The sequence below is a fragment of the Erinaceus europaeus genome, chromosome 4 (assembly GCF_950295315.1).
Source record: "Erinaceus europaeus chromosome 4, mEriEur2.1, whole genome shotgun sequence".
Taxonomy (NCBI): domain Eukaryota; kingdom Metazoa; phylum Chordata; class Mammalia; order Eulipotyphla; family Erinaceidae; genus Erinaceus; species Erinaceus europaeus.
The window spans coordinates 127,023,002-127,049,388 of record NC_080165.1 but is presented as its reverse complement, the minus strand read 5'-3'; the positions used below and the strand labels follow the sequence as shown (position 1 = coordinate 127,049,388).

Genomic DNA, 26,387 nt, shown 5'->3' with positions numbered 1-26,387 from the left:
ACAATCAAACCTGGGTGGAGGCTAGATTTACAATTATGACAGGATCTTAAATAAAGTGCGTTGAAGTGCAGCTTTATTCTCACTTGAATTATTTAAGACAGTCCCCCTCATTAAATTCTTCCAAAGGACTGTAAGCTAAAATTCACCCTTCCAGAGTCAGTTCAGAATCCAGATGTTAAATCTAGATGGCTTTTGATCATCTTATTCAATCTGGAATCCCATTCCTCCTCCACTCTCCTAAACCCATTAAGTATGTGCCTGACGTTCACAGGTCTGTCAGAAGCAAATTCTCCCTAATCACTCAAATTTCTCTGTGTATTCCTCTATACATCCATCTTTCTCTGCATCGTATTTTTCAAATATTTAGTATCATTGAATTTAAAGATGGGTGTTGTCTTTGTTGATCTCACAGCAGCCTATGACACGGTCTAGCACCGTGGTCTCCTAGTCAAGATCTCAAGATGCCTGCCTCCATGGGTGGCCAACACTATATCGTTTCTTCTCCAAAACAGAAGATTCCGGGTCCATCTGGGTGACAAGTCTAGCAGATGGAGACTTGTCTCAAGTGGCCTCCCCCAGGGCTCTGTTCTGGCTCCTACGCTATTTAATATTTACATCAATGACCTCCCAGAAACTTCTTCAAGGAAGTTCATCTACGCCGATGACATCTGCTGTGCAACTCAGGCATCCAAGTTCGACATCCTCGAGGAAACAATCACGAAAGACATGTCTCTGATATCTGATTACTGTAAAAAATGGCGACTAACCCCTAGCACTGCAAAAACGGTATCATCTGTTTTCCATCTACACCATGCCTCGGCCTCATGTGAGCTTAATATGCAGCTTGGCGATATGAGAATCCGGCATGAAGCCCAGCCAGTCTATCTTGGCGTTACTCTCGATCGCACTCTGTCATTTCACAAACATCTCATAAAAACTGCAGCAAAGGTGGGCGTGAGGAATAACATCATTGCAAGACTGGCCAGCTCCTCATGGGGTGCAAGCGCTTCCACACTACGATCATCATCTCTGGCATTATGCTATTCCACTGCAGAATACTGTGCCCCAGTATGGTTCCGTAGCCCCCATGTCCACTTGGTCGATTCCAAATTATATTCCTCCATGAGGATAATTTCTGGAACCACCCGTTCCACCCCGGTTCCATGGCTGCCAGTTCTTAGCAACAACGCCCCGCCAGATATTCGTCGGGATGCGGCATCATCTAAGTCCATTTCTCACGTCTACGCTCGACCGGACCTGCCAATATACGCGGATATCTTCGCCCACCCTGTCCAACGCTTGACTTCTCGTCACCCAATCTGGTCCCCTACGCCTACACTGAACTTCTCTGTTCCAGACTCTTAGAAACAGAGTTGGCAGTCAGCTGAGGTAAAGAACAAACACCTCATCACAGACCCCTGCAAGCGTCAACTCGGCTTTGACCTAGCACGTTATGATTGGGCCCTCCTCAATCGCTATCGAACAGGCCATGGCAGGTGTGCCGCTATGTTCCATCGCTGGGGAGCCAGAGACGACCCGAACTGCCCCTGCGGCTACAGACAGACTATGACCCACATAGTCAACGACTGCCACCTCTCCAGATTCAAAGGAGGTCTCAAAACTTTACATCAGGCTCAACCTGACGCTGTTGACTGGCTACGGAAGAAGGGCAAGCGCTAGAAGAATTGCCTTACTTGGAATGCTGGAGAAACTGTAGCAGCCTCTTCTCTAGTTACCCTTCTACCTCCAGTCTTCTCAAGGGATAGCAGTTTCCCCTCAAGAGTTCTAGGAGTTGGGTTCAGCTCACTATCCCCCATTAGCTGTCCAACCAGTATTTTGCAGCAGCAACACCAGAACACTAGAGGAGACCCAGCATGTGAAGAGCTGCACAATGGCGTATACAAGCACCATGGGCATAGGGGGGTAGTTTCTAGTGTTCACTACCAGTGCCACATGTGGACAGCTGTGCCTGGCAGTGAGCTGTACATGGGAGGATTCTGGCTTATAGAAGGGAAAAAAATGTTAGTTTGTGCATTACAAAATTATAGCAAATCAGGGAACCATGCAGTGGCGCACCCACATATCACCATGCAGAAGGATCTGAGCTTAGTCTCCCGCTGCCCATCTACAAGGGAGATGCTTCACAAGTAGTGAAGCAAATCTGCAGGTGTCTATTTTTCCACCTCTCTATCTCCCCTCCCCTCTCAATGTCTCTCTGTTCTGTCAAATTAAAAAAGAAAAGTGGGGGGCAGGCGGTAGGTAACTCAGCGGATTAAGCGCACATGGCACAAAGCGCAGGACTGGCGCAAGAAACCCGGTTCAAGCCCAGCTCCCCACCTGCAGGGGGTCACTTCACAGGTGGTGAAGCAGGTCTGCAGGTGTCTTCCTCTTCCTCTCTGTCTTTCCGGCCTCTCTCAACTTCTCTGTGACCTATCTAACAACAACAGTAATGGCAACAATAACAAGGGCAACAAAAATAGGGAAAAGTGGTCTCCGGGAGCAGTGGATTCATAGTTCAGGCACTTAGTCCCAGCGATAACCCTGGAGGCAAAATAAATAAATAAATAGAAAGAAAGAAAAAAAAATGACTGCCAACAGTAGAGGATTCATAGTGCAGGCACCAAGCCCATGAGATAACCCTGGTGGCAATATATATCACATGAGAAAAATCAAGTTCCAGAATAGCAAAATCCACTATTAAACAAATATTTCAGGAACTGGGGGATCTTCATTGGATACAAGGACATGATGTGACAGATTCTGTGAGTAAAGCAATACCTGCAGGAGAGTTAGACAGCAATACCTGCAGGAGAGTTAGACAGCCTATCAAGATACTAGAATCTCTGTATTTCTTATGCTGGTGGAAGATAAGTATTGGAAGTGGAGAATACACTAAGGGAAAGAAATATGAAGGCAATCAAAGGGATGCCTGAGCTACATAGGTGGGCAGGTCAAGGTATAAGGGGGAAAATGCGAGCTGCCTCCACAGCACCAGAAGGAATACATATATATTTCTTTTTCTCCCACCAGGGTTATCACTGGAGCGAAGTGCCAGCATTACAAATCCACTGCTCCTAGAGGCCTTTTTTCTGTTTTATTGGCTAGGACAGAGAGAAATTGAGAGGGGAGGGTGAAATAGAGACAGAGAGAGATACGTACAGACCTGCTTCACCACTTTTGAAGCATCCCCTCTGCAGGTGGAGAGCCAGGGGCTCAAATCCAGATCCTTGCCTGGGCCCTTGTGCTTAGTACTCTGAGTACTTCATTGGGTGTTGCCACCACCCACCACCATGCCCCCCAACCCACTCCCACTCCACCCCCACCCATGAATTTTCTCACAAGCTTCCAATGCAATAAATGCAAGTGCTACATGTTTATTTTATCTATTTCTTCTTCTTCTAGCGTTTGCCATCTATTTATTTATTGATAGAGACAAAAACTGAAATGGAAAAGAGAGAAAAGAAACTTGTAGCACTTTATCAACACTCATGAAGATTCCCCCCCTGTATCTCAGAGTCAGGAACCTGAACCCAAGTCTTTGCACATAGTAGCATGTGCACTGAAAGGAGTGTGCCAACACCTAGCCAAAATATTTTTTAAATTATTTCACTACAGAAATTTCCGAGCATTTACTTTTCTTTTACATGTTAAATTTCATTCTCTCCCTTCTTCTAGGTCATGCTGGATAGGTATCTTTTCTCAGCGACATCACTTCCATTCCTTCCTTCATAACTCATATTTCAAAAACTCCGGATAACCTTAAGTGCGCGTGAATTAGATATTACCATACACTAGCTTTTGTTACTATTTGGTATCTCTTAGTTTCTCTTTTATTAATGTTCCCTTAGAAGCTCTCTCCAGTCCACCTCCACCTTGATTCTTAAAGACTTCAAATGACGTGCAGATAATTCACCCATCATTCTGGTTGCTTCCTTCATCATTGGTCTCTCTGCTATATACTATCAAAGTTGTACTTCCAGTAACTGCCATAGAATTCAATACCTCTGTGGTCCGGGAGGTGGCGCAGTGGGCTAAGGCACTGGACTCTGAAGCATGAGGTCCTGAATTCAATCCCCAGCAGCACATGTACCATCTATGTCCAACCTGCTAATGTGCTGATTATGCCATTCTCCTGCTTATAATAGCTCTCAATCTGCAAAGCTTGGTCTACTGCACTGCAATTGATCTTTCTCTAAACTCCTCTTCCTCTTGCTTCTATACAGCAACTTGCTGCATTCATTATATGTGAAAGCCTTCAGTTCAGCCATTGTTAAGGGCTGTCTTTGATAAGATTTAGGGGAGTCGGGCTGTAGCGCAGCGGGTGAAGCGCAGGTGGTGCAAAGCTCAAGCATCCCGGTTCGAGCCCTGGCTCCCCACCTTCAGGGGCGTCTCTTCACAAGCGGTGAAGCAGGTCTGCAGGTGTCTATCTTTCTCTCCCCCTCTCTGTCTTACCCCTCCTCTCTCCATTTCTCTCTGTCCTATCCAACAACAATGACAATGATAACTACAACAATAAAACAACAAGTGCAACAAAAGGGAAGAAATAAGTAAAATAAATATTTTTTTAAAAATTAGGGTACAGAATCACTATGGGAAGACAACAAAATAAATACTATGCAAATGAGATTGCACACTAACAAGCTGCATGAATGTAGGCAAGCTTTTTAAGCATTTAGCTATTCTTTGTGTCTATTTCCCTGTCTATAAAATAAGGAATATTGAATTATTGTTTGTGTCAATCCAAATTCCAACATAAAGTATTCACTACTGATATCAGCACTTAAGAGAAACGAATCTCTCTACTATCTATAATCCAAAAAAGAAAACAATTTTTTTTTAAAAATGTATTTGTATCTACAAAATAAAAGGTGTCATCCTCATATGAAGAGTTTGCCCAGTCAAGGGAAAGGGACAATCAGCATTAGATGAATGTCATCAGTTATACCTTCAAGTAGAAGGAAAAGCTAAAAAAAATACTGTCCATGAATAGAGAAAGGCTCAGTGAGAGCAAAGGTCTCACTTACTTCCTTGAGCCTTATGACAAAACAAATCTTACCCAGAAAATCCAACTGTTCCAATAGTACCCCAGAAGCTAAAATACATTGCAACAATTACAAAAACTCTATGTGTAGAAATCAGGGAGTCATAAACTTGATATCACCAGATACTACCATATTTCTTGTGCCCTATTCTTCCTCAGGCTTATATAGAAGATCCCAGAGAAATAGAAATTATTTGGGGGGAGTGAGTAAAACTTCCTGTCTTCCAGAAGTACACTGGCTCTAGGCTCTAGGGTTATAAAAACTAAATTGCAAGAAACAATTTGAAAACCATTCAGAAAATTTAGAATAACTAAGGTCAGAAATATAATTGAGTGGCAAACTGGAGTTATAAAAATTTTTGAGAATTGTAGAAAAGTAATCAATTTAACAGCCTTTCTGGGAAACTCACTTGTTGTAAAGAGGAATTAGTTTTCATATCAGTTATTAATCTCCTTGGATTCCAGCCCCCAGTTCTCACCTTCAGGGAGAAAGCTTCACTAGTGGAGAAACAGGGATGCAGGACAGTTATATGGTGTCTAGCCTGATCTGGGTTAAGTCTAGAGGATAAAATAAGATTTTACTTATTTATTTATTTATTTTTATAAATAAAAAAACTTTGATCTCAAATTGAGGCACCCCTGAGGTTCAAGTTGGATATGGCATTTCATAAAGCATCTCAAATGGGGAGATTCCTAAATCTTTTCTAGGGGCAGTTCTAGTCCAGAGCAGGGCTAAGTGGCGAACACTTAAGTCCAGAGAAGCTTAGTCCCCAGAACTAATTTTTTAAGTGACTTTATTTTATTTTATTTTATTTTATTTTATTTTATTTTATTTTATTTTATTTTTAACCAGAGCACTGATCAGCTCTGGCTTTTTGGTGGTGCAGGGGATTGAACCTGGCACTTTAGAACCTCAGGCAGATTTTCTTTGCATAACCATAAAGACATCTACCCCCACCCTTTAAGTGACTTCTCAAAGTCTGGTTCATTCTTTCCACTCTCCAAGAAGAAGAGGGATGGCAGGGCGGTATGGAAATCCCAAATGTTATTCAGTACTTGGGCTGTCAGACTGTGTTAGTCACAAAGTGAGTTCCATTATCTGAATCTATAATTTCAATGAGTCCAAACCTAGGAACTACTTGTTCCAGTTGTATCTCAATCACTATCTGTGCTGTCGTCCTTTTTACTAGGTAACACTCAACCCAGTGAGTGAGATGATGAATCATAACCAGGAGGTATCTAAGATTCCCGACTGGAGGTAATTCAGTAAAGCCAACCTGAATATCCTGGGAGGGATGAAGGGCTGGTGGACGGCCCCCTTACCTTCCTATTTATTCTGCTGCATGTGGGGCAGCTTTCAATAACTTGTTTGGCCAGGGTATATATCCCTGAGCACTCATAGTCTTGGAGGACTGCATCATACATGCTATGCATTCCCCAGAGACCGGACTGATAGAGAATATGCAGAATTTCTCTAGTCAGAGGTTTGAACAAAACCTGTCTTTTATCTGGGAGTGCCCCACGTTCCATCTGAGTTTTGTACAGCCTCTAATTCTTTCTCTAATCATTTCCCCTTCTTTAGTAAAAATTGGGATTGCTAATGGCTTTTGGATCTCTTGTAGGAGAGGAAACATGGGGAGAAGGGCAATTGTTTAAGCCTCTTCGTCTGTGCGGGTATTCCCCCATGCCTCAAATGACTCTTCTGCTTGATGTCCTGGAACCTGCACTAGAGAGATTTCTTCTGGAAGCAAAAGATTGTTTAATATTTCAGAAATTAATTTCTTATGAGCCAAATGCTTCCCCCTGCTGCTGATCAGTCCCCGTTCAGACCAAACTTTTCCAAATGTCTGTGCCACTGCAAAGGCACATTTTAAGTCAGTATAGACAGTTCCAATCTCGTTTGTTAAGTACTTTGGGGGCTGGTTGAGAGCCTACAATTCACAAGTCTGAGCAGACCAGAAATGTAGAAGGCGACCCAGTGCCAAAGTCTTTAAACTTTTTCCATCAATCATAGTATAACCAGTGTGTTTCTTTCCTTCTTTAAACCGAGAGGATGCATCAATGAAAATAAATATGTTCTCCAGTCTCGAAGAGAGAGTCAGCTAGGTCTGGTAGAAACTTTGTCTGGAAATTAATTGAATCTACATACAAATGGGCTGTGCTGTCATCAGCCAAGAGGTTCTGAGTGCCTTTTAGGAAGCTGGCTGTATTAATAACATCATCTGAAACTAAAGTTAAGTTGTCTGACTCTAACGGGATGGCTTCATACTTTAGGATTCGGGAGTCTGTTGACCACTACCCAGCTTTCTGTTGGAGAATGGTTTTTACTTGGTGGGGGTTGTATACATTTAATGCTCTCCCTTCTCACCCCCCCCCCCAAACTTAGTTTCCTGGCTTCTTCTACAGGAATGGCTGTGGCAGCAACAACCTTTCTCATTATTGTGATCCCAATGGGGGTCTTGGTTTGGGAATCTTGGGTCAGCAGATGGAACTCCTGCCCTTGAAGGGTGTTCCTTCTCCCATGCTGCCATGGCTGCTCTCCTGATCATCTGCCTTTCTTCTCCCATAAAAAGAATAGAGAGTATGGACATCAATTCTGACTAAGTATAAATCTGAGGTACTGAAAATTGATCTACTTGTTCAGCTACCCCTTGCGGGTCGTCAATAAGTGGCCGGAGGTCATGTTGGAGTCCCTGAACTTTGGAACTACTTAGGGAAGAATTGACAAAGCCTACACCCCAACCAAGAGAACTTCTCTCAGCAGAAACAATCCATTCTCCCCTAGTCATTTTGGAAAGAGGTTGTTGTAAAGATCCTTTAAGCACTGTGACAAAACATGCTAATAAGTGATATTTTTCCTTCAGTTTTTACCCAATGTAAAATTGTACTAACTTACTACACTTAGCAATATTTATGTCTCTATTTATTTAATATATATGAATAAATGCTAGTCAATAGCTTTTCTTTATTGAATAAAATAAAAGTGCATCTATATTTAAAGACAGACATAAAACATAGTGAATTCCATATTTCAAAATTAATGGTGCTGGATTTTGGGTACCTGATTGAACAGAGTTGGAATGAAAGTACCTATTCTATGGTATAGATATAAGGAAGATGAACTGGGAAAAATATCAAAATCCTTTCACTCAAATTCTTAATTTCCTTTTATAGTTTTTATTTTTGCATTTACCTCTTTAAATCATATAATAATGTTTTTAAGTATTATTTTACACAGAAATATTCTTTATTTTGCTACACACACTACCAAAAAATTCTAGCACAATTAAAGAGTAATCATTTTATTTTATGATATGTTGCAATGCCATTTGTATTAAATTTTCTATATAATATTTTTTCCATTTATTATCTTTCTATTTAAATCAAATAATCTGTCTCTTTATGGGACAATGGTACAGTTTATCTAAATTCCTCCGTGTCTCAAATACTATTGTAATATGAAATCATGACATGTTTCATTGACTCAAATCTCTAATGATCACACTGTTTCATATCCCTTTACTGAGGTCAGAAATTTGGGAACTGGCCATGTGGATATTTTTAATTCAGGAAAACATGAAAAGTCACAGTTTGAATTGACTGAGACTCATATAATCTAATATGTTTCTTCACTCATGCATCTACTGTTTATATCTGAAAGACATGAACAGACCGGACTGGGATACTTGGGATGAAGGGCTAGGTAGTTAATCTGATAAAAGTTGTGTTCTTCTACTAATAAAGACTTATATAAGTGGGTTCAGACATGCTCTTCTACTAATAAGAGACATTAGAAATCTTTCTACATGTGCATAGAAGAAAGCTTATGTGAAAACAGAATAAAATAATGCTTTTTGACAATCCAGGAGTAGATTTTGGCAGAAACCAACCCCTTTACTGCCTTGACCTTGGATGTCCACTCTTTAGGATGTGAGGGAACAGATGTCTGTTTAAGTTAATCCAAGACAACTAATGTGAAGAAAAGGAAGGGGGTCAGGCAGTAGTGCACCCTGTTAACCACACATATTATCAAATACAGAGAACCAGGTGCAAACCTGTTGGGTTGCGTAGCAGGGGAGAGAACTCAACCAGAGCCAACCTGGGCTGCTGCTTACTCAGCGAAGCGGGAGAGGAACCAGGAACTAAGCGGCTGAGCAGGAACACAGTGCAATTGCGTTTTATTGATCAGAGAAAATTCCTTTATATCTTCTGAAACAGAAGTGGCAGGTCGGAAAAGGAAGTGGCTAGGAGGGGGGTGGAGAGAAAGGAAGGGCAAGAAGGTAGCAAGCTTCCATCTAACCAGTGGGGATTAAATCAATGCCCTGCAGGCAGGGCGGGTCTCAGGCAAAACAATGATTATGTAAATAGACCACAGCATCTAGCAATGCAGCATGGAGCAGGGGGGAGCTGGCATAATGCCCAACACAAGCCCTCACTCCCCACCTGCAGAAGGGATGCTTCACAAGCAGTGAAGCAGGTCTACAGGTGTCTGTCTTTCTCTCTCCTTCATTATCTCCCCCTCCTCTCAGTTTCTCTCTGTCCTAGCTAATAAAAGAAGAAATAGTTGGTCTATCTAGGAGGAAACCCCTGGAAACCCTTAACGGCAAGAAGAAAAAGCAAAAATGAGATTTTGAGTTATAAAAAGGCACTTAAGTGAATATGGACAATAATAAATAAATGAACAACATATATATTAAAAAAGAGGAAAAAGAAGGAGAGGAAGAAGAAAAATTAGATAAAGAGAAAGAAGAAGAAAAAACAGAAGTAGGGGAGGAAGGGGAGAAAAGTAAAAGAAGAGGAGTAGGGGAAATATCTAAATTTTCTGAATAGAGCACCAAACCTAGATTATAGTGAGTTGAGACACTATAATTTAATTTAATGGAATAACTGAATTAAGAATTTTTCAGTATCCCCACAAAGAGGTGACTTAAATCTTCACTATAACTTTTCTCTGTGGAATCTGACATAGTCTGGGAAATAAAAATATACAAATTTCTAGATATTACTGCAATTAAATTCTTTTAAAAATATTTTTATTATCTTTATTGTATAGAGACAGCTAGAAATCAAGAGGATGATAGAGAGGGAGAGAGATAGAGAGACACCTGCAGCACTACTTCACCACTTGTAAAGCTTTCTTCCTGCAGGTGGGGACCGGGGGCTTGAACCTGGGTCCTTGAGTACTGTAATACGTGTGCTCAACCAGGTGTGCCACCACCTGGCCCCTGCAAATAAATTTTAAACTCAGCTTCATTCCTATAGGACAGATGCAATTGTGACCTAACTGTCAGAGAATAAACTGATGGTGAAGGAATGCTGACACGAAATGTTCCATATAGCTAGTTATTTTTTGGCAGTCAGTGGTCTACAGTACAGTTGTTTATACATGGGTATAATGCCATTATACACAAGGACCTCAACATTTATTTTTAATCAAAATAAATGGTACTTGATAAGATATAGTAAGAATGATAAAATGGCTAGACCACAGACCATGTCAGTTAGAGTTGATTCTAGGTATTTTTTTTGTAAATGATTTTTAAAAGATCATTTTAATTAATTTTGCACAGAGTAGTTTACATATACTTTCTTCTGTCTTCATTCTGGATTAACCTTATAGTTTTAAGATCTTCATTACCATTTCTCCAGTGTACTACATGACTCTGTTCTTGGATTTGTATTCTAGAAACAACCTTTACTCCTGTAGCTCTAGAGCGTCTTTTTGAGAAATTATGTGGTTTTTTTTTTTTTGCCTCCAGGGTTATTGTTGGGGCTCATGCCTGCACCATGAATCCACTGCTCCTGGAGGCTATTTTTTTTCCCTTTTGTTACCCTGGTTGTTTTATTGTTGTAGTAGTTACTATTATTAATTTCATTGCTGTCATTGTTGGATAGGACAGAGAGAAATGGAGAGAGGAGAGGAAGACAGAAAGGGGGAGAGAAAGACAGATACCTGCAGACCTGCTTCACCACCTGTGAAGTGACTCCTCTGCAGGTGGGGAGCCGGGGGGCTTGAGCCAGGACCCTTAGGCCGGTCCTTGAGCTTAGCGCCACAGTGCGCTTAACCCGCTGGGCTACTGCCTGACTCCCATCTTTATGCAAATGCAATGATTTAGATTCCTGATCTTTTTTTCATTCCATGCTTCATTTGTCTCAGAAAAGACATAGAAGTGGGGGGGGGGGGCTGGGGCAGGCATGAAATCTTTCTCTAAAGTATAGGGGCTGGGCTCAAACCTATATCTTAAACATGGCAAACAGCAGGTTTACACTATACAGATGAACTGTTTTGCCAGCCTAATGTGAAATTTTGTAAAGTCAGATATTTCGGGTCAATTCTCTTTTTGTAGCAATACATGCCACAAAAAACTAAGAAGTTCTCCTTCTTTAAATATGTGATCAGGAGATTATTTAACTATGTCATTTTTATTAATTTTAAAGAATATTTATTTATTTATTGAAATAAACCAGAAGCTCACTTCAGCATATTCTAGTTATTTTATCAAAAGAGTGAGAGAGGGAATGAGGGAGAGAGAGAGACAGACCATAGAAAAATTCCAGCACACACTGCTGTAGATGGAACTGAGTGTCATCTCACTTAATGTCAATTCCATGCTTTACTTGCTGAGCCATCTACTTGGTGACTAACTATGACCATTTTAGAGACTTTTCTCATTTACAGAACCTATTGCTTGTTCTGGTACTTGATGTTCAAAGGTATTCACAGGAGAGAAAAAAAAAAAACTTTGACAAAAACTCTAAAATAAAGGGATTATCTTGAAAATTAACAGCAATAATAAAGTGTTAAGGGTGGGGGTATGGATTGACCTACCAATACCCATGCCCAACAGAAAACCAAATAGAGATTGTGGACCTCCTACCTTCTGCACATCATAATGATCCTGGGTTCATAGAGGGATAAAGAATAAGGAACTTTCCAATGGAAAGGATAGGATATGAAACTCTGTTGATGGGAATTGTCCCTTCTTATACCACAATCTTATTGATCATTATTAATCACTAATAAAAAATAAATTACTGTTATCATGGATTAATGTGTTGGTCTAGCTCCAGTAAAACTCTGACCCTGAAAGAAAATCAGTCATTGAAAGAGTGAGTCTTTCTTTTCAGTCACCAGGTTCCAGATGTCATCAGGATGCCGGCCAGGCTTCCCTGGACTGAAGACCCCACCAATGTGTCCTGGAGCTCTGCTTCTCCAGAGACCCACCCTACTAGGGAAAGAGAGAGGTAGACTGGGAGTATGGACCGACCAGTCAACGCCCATGTTCAGCGGGGAAGCAATTACAAAAGCCAGACCTTCCACCTTCTGCAACCCACAAAGACCCTGGGTCCATGCTCCCAGAGGGATAGAGAATGGGAAAGCTATCAGGGGAGGGGATGGGATATGGAGATTGGGTGGTGGGAATTGTGTGGAGTTGTACCCCTCCTACCCTATGGTTTTGTTAATTTATCCTTTCTTAAATAAAAAAAAAAAAAATTAAAAAAAAAAAAAAGAAAGAAAGAGTGAGTCTGCTGATTTCCAAGTCTGATGATTAAATTCTCAACCAGCACAGACACACTTTCAAAGGACTGCAATTGGGACAATGCAAATGTGAACACTTTGAAATTCTGTGTCACTGAAAATGACACTCTGCCCTCTTGTAGCCCAGGTCTATGACCCAAAGGACAGTGTCTTTGTTAATGATGTTTCCTCTACAGGCAAATGGAAAAGTCTTTACAAATTAAGCTCCAAATACAGTCAAATGGCTGGGACTGCTCCATGAAAGGCTTTGTAAATAGCTTAGTTGGCTGCCTTTTGTAACATTGTTTCCTATTTAAACCAAGTTTGAATTCCTCCCCTGACTTCAAGGGCTGTTTCCTATTTAGGTCTGGACACACAAAGGATGTTTCAAATATTTCGTTTGAATTATTAGAAGCTGTGGTCTCTACAAAATACCTCTCCAGGAGGTGAGTGGCAGTCTTATTCCCTTGTAGGCCTCCACATTTGAATGCAGTAAGTTAAAACTCAAATACGACATGATTCCTAACTCTTCTGTCGATATAAATTTCTGTGGTATGTACTGGATGAAACTGAACCTTTAGTTTTCCTGACAATCCTAGGACTTTTACTTGGACAATCTCTTCTACTGGCTGGGACTTTCAGGTAAATAAAACACTGACTTTGGACATGGTAGATATTATATGATTTCAGACTGAATTTAGAAATTGCTATGAAAAAAAATGAGAATAAATTAAGGCCTTAAAATTTGAACTTTGTTTTGAAATTATTGAAATATTACTTATACGTATGAACACTATGTTTTATTTAAAATGTGTCAGTAGCTCATTGGTTTTGTCTTTACATCCAAATTGTAACTTCAGAAGGGCAATGCAAGTTAGTGGCAATTTTTAGTTTGATTCACTATAACTTTTAGATAAATTATTAGAATTTAAGTGTATGTCTTTTGACTTCTATGCCAAAGAACAATTAATTAATTTTAGTGAAGGAAAGAGTATGCTTATATGTCAGATATAAGCCACTTAGAATAGGAGTTAGAATAGTTGGTGCTATATCTAGAAAGGCTTTAGAAGGACTATGCTTTGGGGGGCCAGAGGTGGTGCAAGAAGCAGAAAGAGCAAGGACCCATGCAAAGATCCAAGTTTGAGCCTCGGGTTCCCCCATCTGTGAGGGGTGGGGTGGGGTGGGGTGTGGTGGGGTGGGGCGGGAGTGGGGGGGGAGATGCCCCTTCACAATCAGTGAAGCAAGTCTGCAGGTGTCTCTCTTTCTAGCTCCTTCTCTATCTTCCTCTCCCCTCTCAATTTCTCTCTGTCCTATCCAAAACAAAAAAAAACAAACAAACAAAAATGGCCACAGGATCAGTGGATTCATAATGCAGGCACTGAGCCCCAGTTATCACTGTGGAGGGGGAAAAAAAAGGACCATGTTTTTCAAAATTATTTTTATTCATTCATTTTTTTGGAGAGAGACAGATGGAAACTGAGAAGGGGCAAATAGAGATGGAGAAAAAGAAAGAAGAGACACATGTAGCACTGCTTTACAATTCATGAAGATGCCTTCCTTGCAGGTGCAACCTGAGTCCTTGTGCATGGTAGCTTGTGCATTCAACCAAGTCTACCACCACTTGGCCCCCGGAACTATGTTTTCATGCCACAGTTTCTCGTGTGTGTGTGTGTGTGTGTGTGTGTGTGTGTGTGTGTTAATCTTATAGCTCTATGCAGTTATTACATTGCATTTATTTTATCTTGATTGAAACCTCAGAAACACTCTATTTTTAAGAAAAACAAAGCTCATTTTCTTTCATTTTTTAAGAGATTTTTTTAAGCTTAATTTGATAGTACAGGAAGAAGTTGAGAGAGAAAAGAGTTAGGGAGAGAGAGAGATGGACATCTTTAACACTATTTCATCTCTTGTGAAGCTTCCCCCTTGCAGGCAGACTGGGGGCTTGAAACTGTATTGTTGCACACAGTAACATGTTCACTTAACCAGGTGCACCACTGCCTAGACCTACCTGCTCAGTAATATCTTTGTTGGTTATACTATCAATGAATTTCTATGGATTAATGATTGACCTTAAAATAGAAGTTAGAGAATTTGGGGGTGATGGAGATAGCTCAACCTGTTAGACTACCAAGGTTTAAGAGGCTCCAGAGGTCATGATTTCAGTCCCTATTCCCACCTTATGCGAAAACTACATAGTGCTTTTTTTTCTTTCCTTATCACCCTCCTCTTTCATTCTCTTTCAAAAATAAATAAGTAAGTAAACATTAAGAAGACCATGGGGAAGATCGGACTTCAATACTATTTCAATGCTATTTCAATACTATTCGATATCTATTTATTTATCTTGAGAGAAACTACTGTAGCAGGGGGTGATGCCAGCGATCCAACTTGGGGCCTCACATATGCGAGCACATTCTGTGATCGTTTGGTGAGTCACCTACTGGGCTACTTGAAATCATATTTGACAACAATGAAATGTGATGGAGCTCCAGTGGTGCAATCCGTTAACGTGTGGTACTTATACAACAATGCAATGTGATTTATAATTTCAAAAGAGCACTGTTATAGAATTTATCAAACTAAGCATATACACATTTTGGCTTGGTGGTGACATTTCTAAGTATATATTTAATAAAACTATTCAAACAAAGAAATAAAGAGGTTTATAAACTGAAGTTAACTGCAACATTGTATATAAGACAATATCAGGGCCTGTTGGGGCACACCAAATTAAGTGTGCACATTAGAGTGCACAAGGTTCTTGGCCTACCTGCAGGGGGAAAGCTTCAAAAATGGTGACGCAGGGCTGCAGATCTCTCTCTCTCTGTCTCTCTCCCTCTGTATCTCCCCACCCCTTTCAATTTTTCTTGGTCTCTATCCAATAATACATAAATAAAAATATTTAAAAAGACAATATTAGAAATCATATCGGTGCCAAACAAAAATAGAGTTGTTACAGGAATTATGTAACCATGCATAATTAAGTAATATGTAGTCATTAAAATGAAGGAAATTGGGTGGTGAGGGATGGCACACCAGGTTGAACACACATGTTCTAATGCACAAGAACTCAGGGTTAAGCCCCTAGTCCCAACTACATGGGGGGGGGGAAGCTTCACAAGCATTGAAGCAGTCTTACAGGTGTCACTCTCTTCTCTCTATATAGCTTCCTTTTTATTCTCAATTTCTTTATCCAATAAGTGATAAAATGTAATCAAAATAAATAAAATAAAAGAAATTTCAGAAATAGTGTCAATGTACCAAATAAACATAGTCAACTATTAAATTAATATTTCAAGTATGCATATCATATTCTATATAGTGTCCTGTATGCACACAAAACTACATATTCACATTGTGCCACGTACAGATGCACATTTGGTGTGACAGCTAAACTATTAATGGGTGTTTGAATGAGCACAGGAGGTTGGTAGTGGTCCTTTGACTTGATATTTTCTTTTTTTAAAATTTTTTTATTTATAAAAAGGAAACATTGACTAAACCATAGGATAAGAGAGGTACAACTACACAAAATTCCCATCACCAGAAATCTGTATCCCTTCCCATTGCCTGATAGCTTTCCTATTCTTTAGCCCTCTAGGAGTATGGACCCAAGGTCTTTGTGGGATGCAGAAGGTGGAAGGTCTGGCTTCTGTAGTTGCTTCCCCGATGAACATGGGCGTTGACAGTTTGATCCATACTCCCAGCCTGTCTCTCTCTTTCCATAATGGGGAAGGGCTCTGGAGAAGCAGAGCTCCAAGACACACTGGGTGGGGTTGTCTGTCCAGGTAAGTCATCATACTAGCATCTGGAACCTGGTGGTTGAAAAGAGTTAACATACAAAGCCAAATAAATTGTTGACCAATCATGGACCTAAAGGCTGGAATAGTGCAGATGAAGAGTTGGGGGGTCCTCTATTTTGTAGATAGTTTTTTAGTTATATTTTAGTTATATATAGTAATATTTTAGTTATATTCCAAAGGGCCTGTGGCTATACTAGTTTTTTGTTTTTTTCTTTTATTTTTTCCCCCTGAGCCTAAAATCTGATGTGCAGATGGATCCTAATTATTGTCTGGGAAGATGATGTCATGGATGGAAAAAGGACCAGAAAGCTGGATCAAGGAAGAGAGTAGCTCCCTAATATGGGAAAGGTGTATAAATATTGTTGACTGTAAACATCATCGATTTGATGTGATCTGGGGCCCATATTCAGCTTAGGAGCCTATGTGACCTCTGCATCCCTCTATACCTGAGCTCACATTCTGTGGTCATGAGTAGGAACATTCCAAGCTACCCCAATATCGACCCATCTTCCTCAGCTGTAGTATAGAGTATGTTGTCTATTCTCCCTTCCAGGATAGAACACTCTCTACCGTTGTTGATCCAAGTTGAGGACAAGGTCCTATGGGGGCCCACAAAGGGGTCTATTGTGTTGTTCCTGATAGTAATGACCAGTAACAATGGAGAGAGAGATTTATTCAAGGTCTAGGCCCATCATATCTGCTTGAGAACCTCTGGACTCCAATTAGAGCCCCAGCTGATGGGGTGGCCTGACAGTGACTAAAGATTCATCGTTAAAGTATACCAGTCTCTTGCCCTTATTCAGCTTTTGCAGTCCTTGCTTTGCCCTTATTCAGCTTTTGCAGTCCTTGCTTTGATAAGGTTAGCTTTGGAGTGAGTGAGGCAAGTGTAATAGGAAGTAGGTGAGGAGTTTATCTAAGTCTAAGTAGACACTATTTCATTATGAACTTTATAATGACTCACTGCAGACTATTGTGTACTTTTGCTTTCAGGTACATATTTTGCCCTGATTTATGAATAGATATGAACATATGCTCTATCTCATGGGACCTGGTCTATAACTAGGTTTTGGGACCTTGATAGGAAGTGAACCTCCTGGAATGGAATTAGAGAATACTAAGAAAGGAAAGGTCTCACCCGAGTAATGAGGGTGAAGGGTTAACATTCCATGTCTAAAGTCTCTGGACACAGTCTGAAGTGAAGCATGCTAAGGTGGTATTTGTTGCGTTGATTAGGTTGGGATTAGCAGATGCAATATCATTTGGTAATGAATTGAGAGAAGCATGCAGGAAAGTGAGCCCCACCCTAAAGGTTCCAGGACTGGTGGAAATATAAGCTCTAGGAAGCGGGAGGTTTCTGCCGTCTTAGGGTTAAGAAGACAATAGATAGCCATTGCTATAATCACATTATTTGGCAATTGGGTTAACTTTGAAATATCCCTTTGTTAGGATTTGCTGTATTATACATAACATCACCATAATTTATGTCCTTTGAGATTATTTGTATGTAGCTGTGCCACTGGATGCTCCTGTTCTCCCTGGTCTAAGCTTTTAGTAGAGTCAACATATCAAAGACTCATTCTATGTATTAAAGTGACTCAGTCTGTGATTTTAAAAGTTTGAGACATACGGGGGTCGAGTGGTGGCGCATGGGTTAAGCACACATGGCGCAAAGCACAAGGACCGGTATACATAAGGATCCCAGTTCGAGCCCCTGGCTCCCCACCTGCAGGGGAGTCTCTTCACAGGCGGTGAAGCAGGTCTGCAGGTGTCTGTCTTTCTCTCCCCCTCTCTGTCTTCCCCTCCTCTCTCCATTTCTCTCTGTCCTATCCAACAAAGAACAACATCAACAATGGTAATAATAATAACCACAATGAATCTACAACAACAAGGGCAACAAAAGGGGGAAAAATGGCCTCCAGGAGTGGTGGATTCATGGTGCAGGCACCAAGCCCAGCAATAACCCTGGAGGAAAAAAAAAATTTTTAAAAAAAGTTTGAGACATTCAATCAATGTTCCCCTCTCATATTAATTAAATAGTGATTTATATGATTAAAAAAAAACTACTATTTTTCCCCCTCTTGTTGCCCCTGTTGCTTTGTTGTTGTTAATGTCATTGTTGTTGGATAGGACAGAGAGAAATGGACAAAGAAGGGGAAGACAGAGAGGGGGAGAGAAAGATAAACACCTGCAGACCTGCTTCACCGCCTGAAGAGGCCCCCCTGCATGTGGGGAGCCAGGAGCTCAAACCGAAATCCTTACTCTGGTCCTTGTGCTTCATGCCACATGCACTTAACCTGCTGCACTACCACCCAACCCCCGATATTTTCTATCTATAATTTTTTTCAAGGATCATGCTCTCCTTTTTTAATATATAAAAATAAATCATTCTGATTTTAGTTATTTTACTTTGGACTAGGACTGTAGACTGCTTCAGAAAATAATTCTGGAAAACTGTTTAAATGGGAGGAAGAGATAGTATAATCATTATGCAAAAGACTTCCATACCTGTGCTTCTGTTAGGTCAGTCCCCAGCACCAAGATAAACCAGAAGTGAGCAGTGTTCTCTCTCTTCCTCCCCCTCTTTTCCTTTCCCTCTCCTCCATTCTCCACTCTCTGTATCTTTCTTTCTCATTAAAATAAAATAAGGTGGTACAGTGGATCAAACACTGGACGTTCAACCATGAGGTCCAGAGTTCAACCCCCAGCATCACATGTACCAGCATAATGCCTGGCTATTTCTCTCCTCCTATTTTTTTCATTAACAAACAAATTTAAAAAAACCTTTTTTAAAAATCAAAACAAAAAATAAAATTTTTAAAAAGGGGAGTTGGGTGGTAGCACAGTGGGTTAAGCACAGGTGGACTGAAGCGCAGGGACCCGTGTAAAGGATCACAGTTCAAGCCCCCAGCTCCCCACCTGCAGGAGGGTTACTTCATAGGTGGTGAAGCAGGTCTGCAGGTGTCTATCTTTCTCTCCTCCTCTCTGTCTTCTCCTCCTTTCTCCATTTCTCTCTGTCCTAATAGTGATATTAATGACAGCAACAATGATAACTACAACAACAATCAAAAACAAGGGCAACAAAAGGGAAAATAAATAAAATATTTAAAAAAGCCAAACAAAAATTAAACAAACATACTAAAAAGAAAACTTTCTATCAGATAAAAGACTTAGGTCTTACTCAGTATTGGTCTTCCTGCTAGTTGATAGAGCACTGAATACAGCATATTCAAACACAGATTTGCTGAAAATTAAAAGGCCAGGAATAAAGAGATTCACTACAGTTAGTGAGTGACCACTGTCATTTTTTTTTTATCCTGAGAAAGCAAATATGGACCTGGAATTGCTGCAATTTTTCATATAAATAGGCATTTTTCATTTCCCATTTTATTTTAAAAAATGATGCTGCATTACAGAATGATTTTCCAACATACTTTTGATATTCAGAAGAGATAAAAGAGGGAAAAATTAATAGAAACAGGGAAAATGGCAGTGCATGTAAGGGAAAGAGAGAAAAAAAGGAAGAAAGAAAGGAAGAAAGAACGAAATTTAGTAGAGAAAGAATAAATCTGGTATCCTTAAGTATTTGCATAAGTAGATGAAATTGATATGAAATTAAAAACACAATTGCTAAGAATGCTATAGCAATTTTGCCATTCATACTGGTGTACAGGATAATTTTAGTAATGGGGATCTTGGAAGCCATGAATGTGTACAGAGCATGATAATGAATTTATCAATAATGGAAGGTTTAAACAGAAGCAGCAAGGTGTGAAAATATTACAAGAAGGAATATATATTTGCCACCAGGGTTATTACTGGGTTTCTGTTCCAGCACTATGAGTTCACCAATCCTGGTGGCCTTTTTTTTTCCTCTATTTTTTTCTTTCTATTTTATTTTTAATTTGACAGGAGAGAAATTGAGGGGAGATGGGGAGATATAGAAAGCTAGACACTTGCAGACCTGTTTCACCTCTTGTGAAGTGTCCCCCACTACAAATGGGGAGAAGGGGCTCGAACCCAGATCCTTGTGCATAGTCATATATGTACTTGACTATGTGTGCCACTACTTGGCCCCCAAAAAATTATTTTTCATGACTATTTTGATAGTGTCTTCCAGAAATTCCAATGCCTGTTGTTGTTTTTTTTCTTTCTCCTCACACAACGCTATAAGTTAAAATACAGAAATGTGTGGAATGATTTTAAAACCTGGGTGTCAGTAACCTATATTATATCAAGTCGATCACACAAATGTTAAAAAGAAAATTTTTTTAAACAAATTTCACTAGTTTTTAAGGCTTATTCATACATCAGAACATCAAGATAATACAACTACTATCTAATTGTGATGTTTTTGTTAAAAAGAAAATCACAACACTTTTAACACAGAGACATGAAATAATGATTTGGCACATAGTCACTGTATTTTATATTGATTTTTTTTGCATTGTTTGAAAATTTAATTGTCAGTAAGTGTCTTGACTGGGGTGAAGATTTAAGTTTGCTCACTTCTGAAAACTCATGAACTCTCTGACTTTCCCACTATACAAACAAGACGGAACTGTGTGTACTGGCAGTCAGTGATTGACATGACTGAGGTGGGAAGTAGTTGACTGAAAGATTAGGTCAGTTACTATAGGAAATGGACTGAGTGTCAGAATGAGAAGTTGAAGTGTGGAGTTGAATACCAGTAGTCAAAAGATTATTCATTCTTAAGGAGTGCATTATTTCAAGAGTGCTCTTTCTGACTTTTTAAAAAGTATTTCATTTTTTTTTATATAGAGACTGAGAAATTGAGAGGGAGAGGGAAGTTAGCAAGGGAGAAAGTAAAATACCACTTGTGAAGCTTCCCCCCTGAAGATGGGGACCAACAGCTTGAATCTGGATCTTTATACTATAAATGGTAACATGTACACTCAACCAGATAAGCCACCATCCAGCCCCTCTGACATTTTTCCTTTATGTATTTATTTATTTATTATTGGATAGAGACAGAGAAAAATTGAGAATGGGATTATACAGAGGGAGTGAGACAGAGAGGCACCTATAACACTGCTTTACCACTTGTAACACTTTCCCCTTGCAGGTAGGGACCAGGGGCTTGAACCTGGGAGTTGCACACTATACTGTGTCGCTTAACCAGGTGCACCACTGTCTAGCCCTGACATTTTAAAAAATATTTATTTATTTATTTTCCCTTTTGCTGCCCTTGTTGTTTTTTTATTTTTGTTGTAGTTATTATTGTTGTTATTGATGTCGTCATTGTTGGATAGGATGGAAAGAAATGGAGAGAGGAGGGGAAGATAGAGAGGGGGAGAGAAAGACACCTGCAGACCTGCTTCACTGCTTCTGAAGCAACTCCCCTGCAGGTGGGGAGTGGGGGACTTGAACCAGGATGCTTCTGCCAGTCCTTGTGCTTTGCTCCACCTGCGCTTAACCCTCTTAACCCTCTGCGCTGCCACCCTACTCCCCTGACTTTTTTTTTTATGTATTTGCTTATTTATTTATTTATTTATTTATTGCTTCCAGGGTTATCGCTGAGGCTCAGTGTCAACACTAAGAATCCACTGCTCCTGGAGGTTATTTTTGTTGCCCTTGTTGTTTATCATTGTTATTATCGTTGCCCTTGTTGTTTATCATTGTTATTACTGTTGTTACTGCTGTCGTTGTTGAATAGGACAGATTGAAATCAAGAGAAGAGGGGAAGACAGAGAGGGAAAGAGAAGGATAGACACCTGCAGACCTGCTTCACAGCTTGTGAAGTGACCCCATCCCCTGCAGTTCGAGCTGGGGGCTCGAACTGGGATCGTTAAGCCAGTCCTTGAACTTCGCACCATGTGTGCTTAACCCGCTGCACTATAGCCCAGCCTCCAGCCCCCTTTTTTTTATGGATAATATAAAGCATTGCATTTTTGTCATTAAGATTTTAAGACAGATAAGAAATTTTCAAAGCATGAAATGAAGCAAAATAAATCCTAGATTGAAAGTGTACACATTTAATGTAAACTAGAATCAACCCACTGTCTCGGAGAGGCAGAATCACTTCAGTACTACCTTCCTAGTGTTTCACTCATTTATTGCAACTCCCTATACTCCAGATAAGGAAACTGAAGCCCCAAATCATGAGTAATGGGTAAGCATTTTAGGAGATAGTATAAGTTCTTTAAATAATGCTCAAATGTGATGATTACAAGATTGTTTCAAGAATTACTTTATCCCATGGTTTCTATCTACTAAAGATGTATGGTTTCTTTGTTTAAACTATTTTATTTATTTTATTTTTAATGAGAGAGAGAGACCAGAGCACTGCTCAGCTTAGTGGTGGTGGCAGCTGAACCTTGGACCTTAGAGCTTCAGGCATAAAGGTCTTTTGCATAACCATTATGCTGTCTTCCCAACCCAATATAGGGCTTTTTGTTGTTGTTGTTGTTTAAAATTTTTATTATCTTTATTTTTTTAATTTTTATTTATAGAAAGGGAACACTGACAAAAACCATAGGATAAGAGGGGTACAATTTCACACAATTCCCACCACCAGAACTCCTTATCCCATCCCCTCTCCTGATAGCTTTCCTATTCTTTATCCCTCTGGGAGTATGGACCTAGGGTCATTATGGGGTGCAGAAGGTGAAAGGTCTGGCTTCTATAGTTGCTTCCCCCACTGAACCTGGGTGTTGACAGGTCAATCCATACTCCCAGCCTGTCTCTCTGTTTTCCTAATGTTGGGGGGAAAAAAATGTGAAAAAGAAGCCCCTCCTTCTATTTCACAGGTACTAAAATAGAAGAAGTTAAACCTTATAGACTAGATCCTATTCTTGGAAAAAGTATGCCTGAAAATACAATTCATGTCTATATGTTCTCAAGATTGGATCATGATCTTGACCTCCACTACCTTCCACATAAAGACTTACCTAGGTAGCTATATCCTCCTTTAACACCAGGCATTCAACAAAGGGTGTAAGACATCTGTTTCTTATCCTAACTCACAGAAGCATAAAAATGGATTTAAAAAACACGTGGGAATTTAGAACACATCAACTTCTTCCTCTGAGAATTTTCCATCTCTTTTCTCAGGAGAATTTATAATTACTATTTTTTAATATATCTGCTAAGTCAAATTATAATATTAGTATCTCTATTTCTAATCTGCACAAACTTTGCTATTAAAAATGAATTTTTGATAACTTCCTTTAATAGCAATCCTTTTGAGCAACCAATTTTCATAATTTTAATCTCAAAATGGTCTGATGAGTTATATGCATTCTTATCAACTCATCAATAAAAAAACCAGAAGCTAGTATGATTTATTCCATTTGTTCAGGATTGAATGAATAACTAGTAACTAACTAATAACTGGGAGAACTGAAGCAAGTGTCTGCTTTTTTCTCTATTATAGTTCCACATTGTTCTGATTAATTTAAGAACTCCCCATATTAGAAGTCTCTGGAAAATGTTCAACTATTATTCAATATAGAGAAGTAGCAATTCCATTTTATTATTCTATTAAAAATATCTGACTATTTATGTACATGAAGGTCATAATTTGAACTATAAATTTAGAAATCTTAAGCACTGAGAACTTAATGGGTTACTGGCAAGTATCTAATTTTCTCTTTTCACGTGAAGAAAATTAATCCTAAAAAAGAAAGAAAAAATCCCCAAAATTCACAATTACATGGTAACAGATGCATCATAAAAATTTAGTTTTTCTAAATCCCAACATGGTTATATTTTTCTTACACTGAAAAGTTGATATTGTCACTTGTTACAAAGCTATTCAAACAAAAGACATTGTTTTCTTTGCCTAATTGTCTTTCATAATGACTTTAATTATACACATAGTTTTCCTAGTGAAAATTGCCGTGGGAAATGAAGATCTTCAGCGATCATAATCAGTCATAGTCTTTGATTCATTCCTACAGAATTTTGTCATATAAATTCTAAAAATATAAATTAACAAAAAAAGGATTGTTTTAACTTTCATTTTTTAATGTATTTAGACACTCCCTCAAGAAAACTCACACACATACATTAAGAGCAGAAGAGACAGTATAATAGTTATGCAAAAAAGATCTTCATGCCTGAGGCTCTGAAGTCCCAGGCTCAATGCCCCATACCTCCATAAACCAGAGTTTAGCAATGCACTGGGAAAAATAAATAAATAAATAAATAAATAAATAAATAAATAAATAAAATGGGGTTTATTCCCTATATCTATCAATCTCTTTGGTGGCCCAGTGATTCGATGCTTTTGTTGTTTTGTTAATATTTTAGAAAGGATGATTAGTTCTAAATCTTCTTCTAAATTATTCTATGTGTTACAATATATCATTATAACTTTGAAGCAGTGATATTTGAAATGCACACACTCTACCTATGTACATAGAAAATGGCACATTAGAGTAGCTTTGGGTGATATTTTTTTCACCATAGTCAGCTAGGGCCAGTGAACCACAAAGGCAGCTTCTTCCAAGAATGAGATTTATCACAGACTACATTTTCAATAATCTCAAGAAAGTTATAAGAAGATCTGCGTATCTTTATTTTCCCATACCACATTACTTGTTTCTTCATTTTGTTTTAAAAAAAACCCTAAAATATTGCTTTAATTATTTTCTATAAAATTTAATACACAAATGTGCTTTCAACTGTGTGCTTTATGCAACCGATATTATAATTAGTGTGTATGCATAATATATAGCTTAGGCTAGTTTAAAAATGGCAGGATATTAAATTATGCTATTACTTTTCATGTATCTAGCCAGGCAACACAGTTTCTTTTTATTTTTTTGTTCTCTTTTACTTGTTTATTCATTATTAATTTTAATCATCCATCAAAGTTAACACCTGCAAAATTCCACTGCTCTGGGTGGTTTGTTTCCTGTTTCATTCAGACAAAGAGAAAGAGAACTTTAGAGAGATGGAAAGACACTACAGCCCTGTTTCACTGTACATGGAGTTTCTCTCAGTGTCATGCATGGTACCCCTTGTGACTCTTGGGGCTGGAACTCAGATTCTCATAAATGATAAAGTCCAAGCTCTCCTAAGTAAGCTATCTCCTGGCCTCAGTTTTAAATTATATTCATGCATCTTTTGCAATACCTCAGAGTCTACATGAAAATGGACATTTTCTTGAGAAATTTACATGTGGCATGTAAAAAAAAAGAATCAATGTCCTAGATTGAAAAAAAAAAAGCTAGTATTTCCACAGAATATCTCTTTTCTCGTATCTTGTGTGCAGATTCTTTGCTATTGAAAAAAATGAAAAAAGTGGGAAATTTTAGTTATGAAGTCAGCTTCCTTTTAAGCAAATCACTAATGTGAGAATAAATGTGAGAATATCCAAAATTTCTGTAAAATTTCTGCATCCAAAATTTCTGTAAAGAATATTTACTGGCAGGCAAAGTAGGAAATCTCTAACTTTTGAAGTTGGCCTATTTATTTGTGGTCTTCTTCTTCCTTTTTTTTCAGAGCACTGCTCACCTCTGGCTTATGGTGGTGAGGGAGATTGAACCTGGGACTTTGGAGCCTCAGGCATGAGAGTCTCTTTGTATAGCCATTATGCTATCTACCCCCACACTCCTCCCCTACTACTTTTTAAAAAATATTTATTTATTTATTCCCTTTTGTTGCCCTTGTTGTTTTATTGTTGTAGTTATTGATGTTGTTGTTGGATAGGACAGAGAGAAATGGAGAGAGAAGGGGAAGACAGAGAGGGGGAGAGAAAAATAGACACAGACACCAACAGAGTTGCTTCACCACTTGTGAAGTGATTCCCCTATAGGTAGGGAGCTGGGGGCTCGAACCCTGGATCCTTATGCATGTCTTTGCGCTTTGCACCACCTGCTCTTAACTGCTGCGCTACCGCCCGACTCCCCCTCCCCTACTTTTTTTAACTTCTTTTAAAATTTTATTTATTTATTTATTTATTTATTTATTTTCCCTGTTGTTGCCCTTGTTGTCTTTTTATTGTTGTTCTAGTTGTTATTCTTGTTATCATTGTTGTTAGATAGGACAGAGAAAAATG

At 39.2% G+C, this 26,387-nt stretch overlaps 1 protein-coding gene across 1 annotated transcript in view; it reads right to left on the bottom strand.

Moving 5' to 3' along the window:
• The window catches only part of HDDC2 (HD domain containing 2), a 605,961-nt gene that overhangs the window by 187,852 nt on the left and 391,722 nt on the right, over positions 1 to 26,387 (bottom strand). The window lies entirely within an intron of this gene.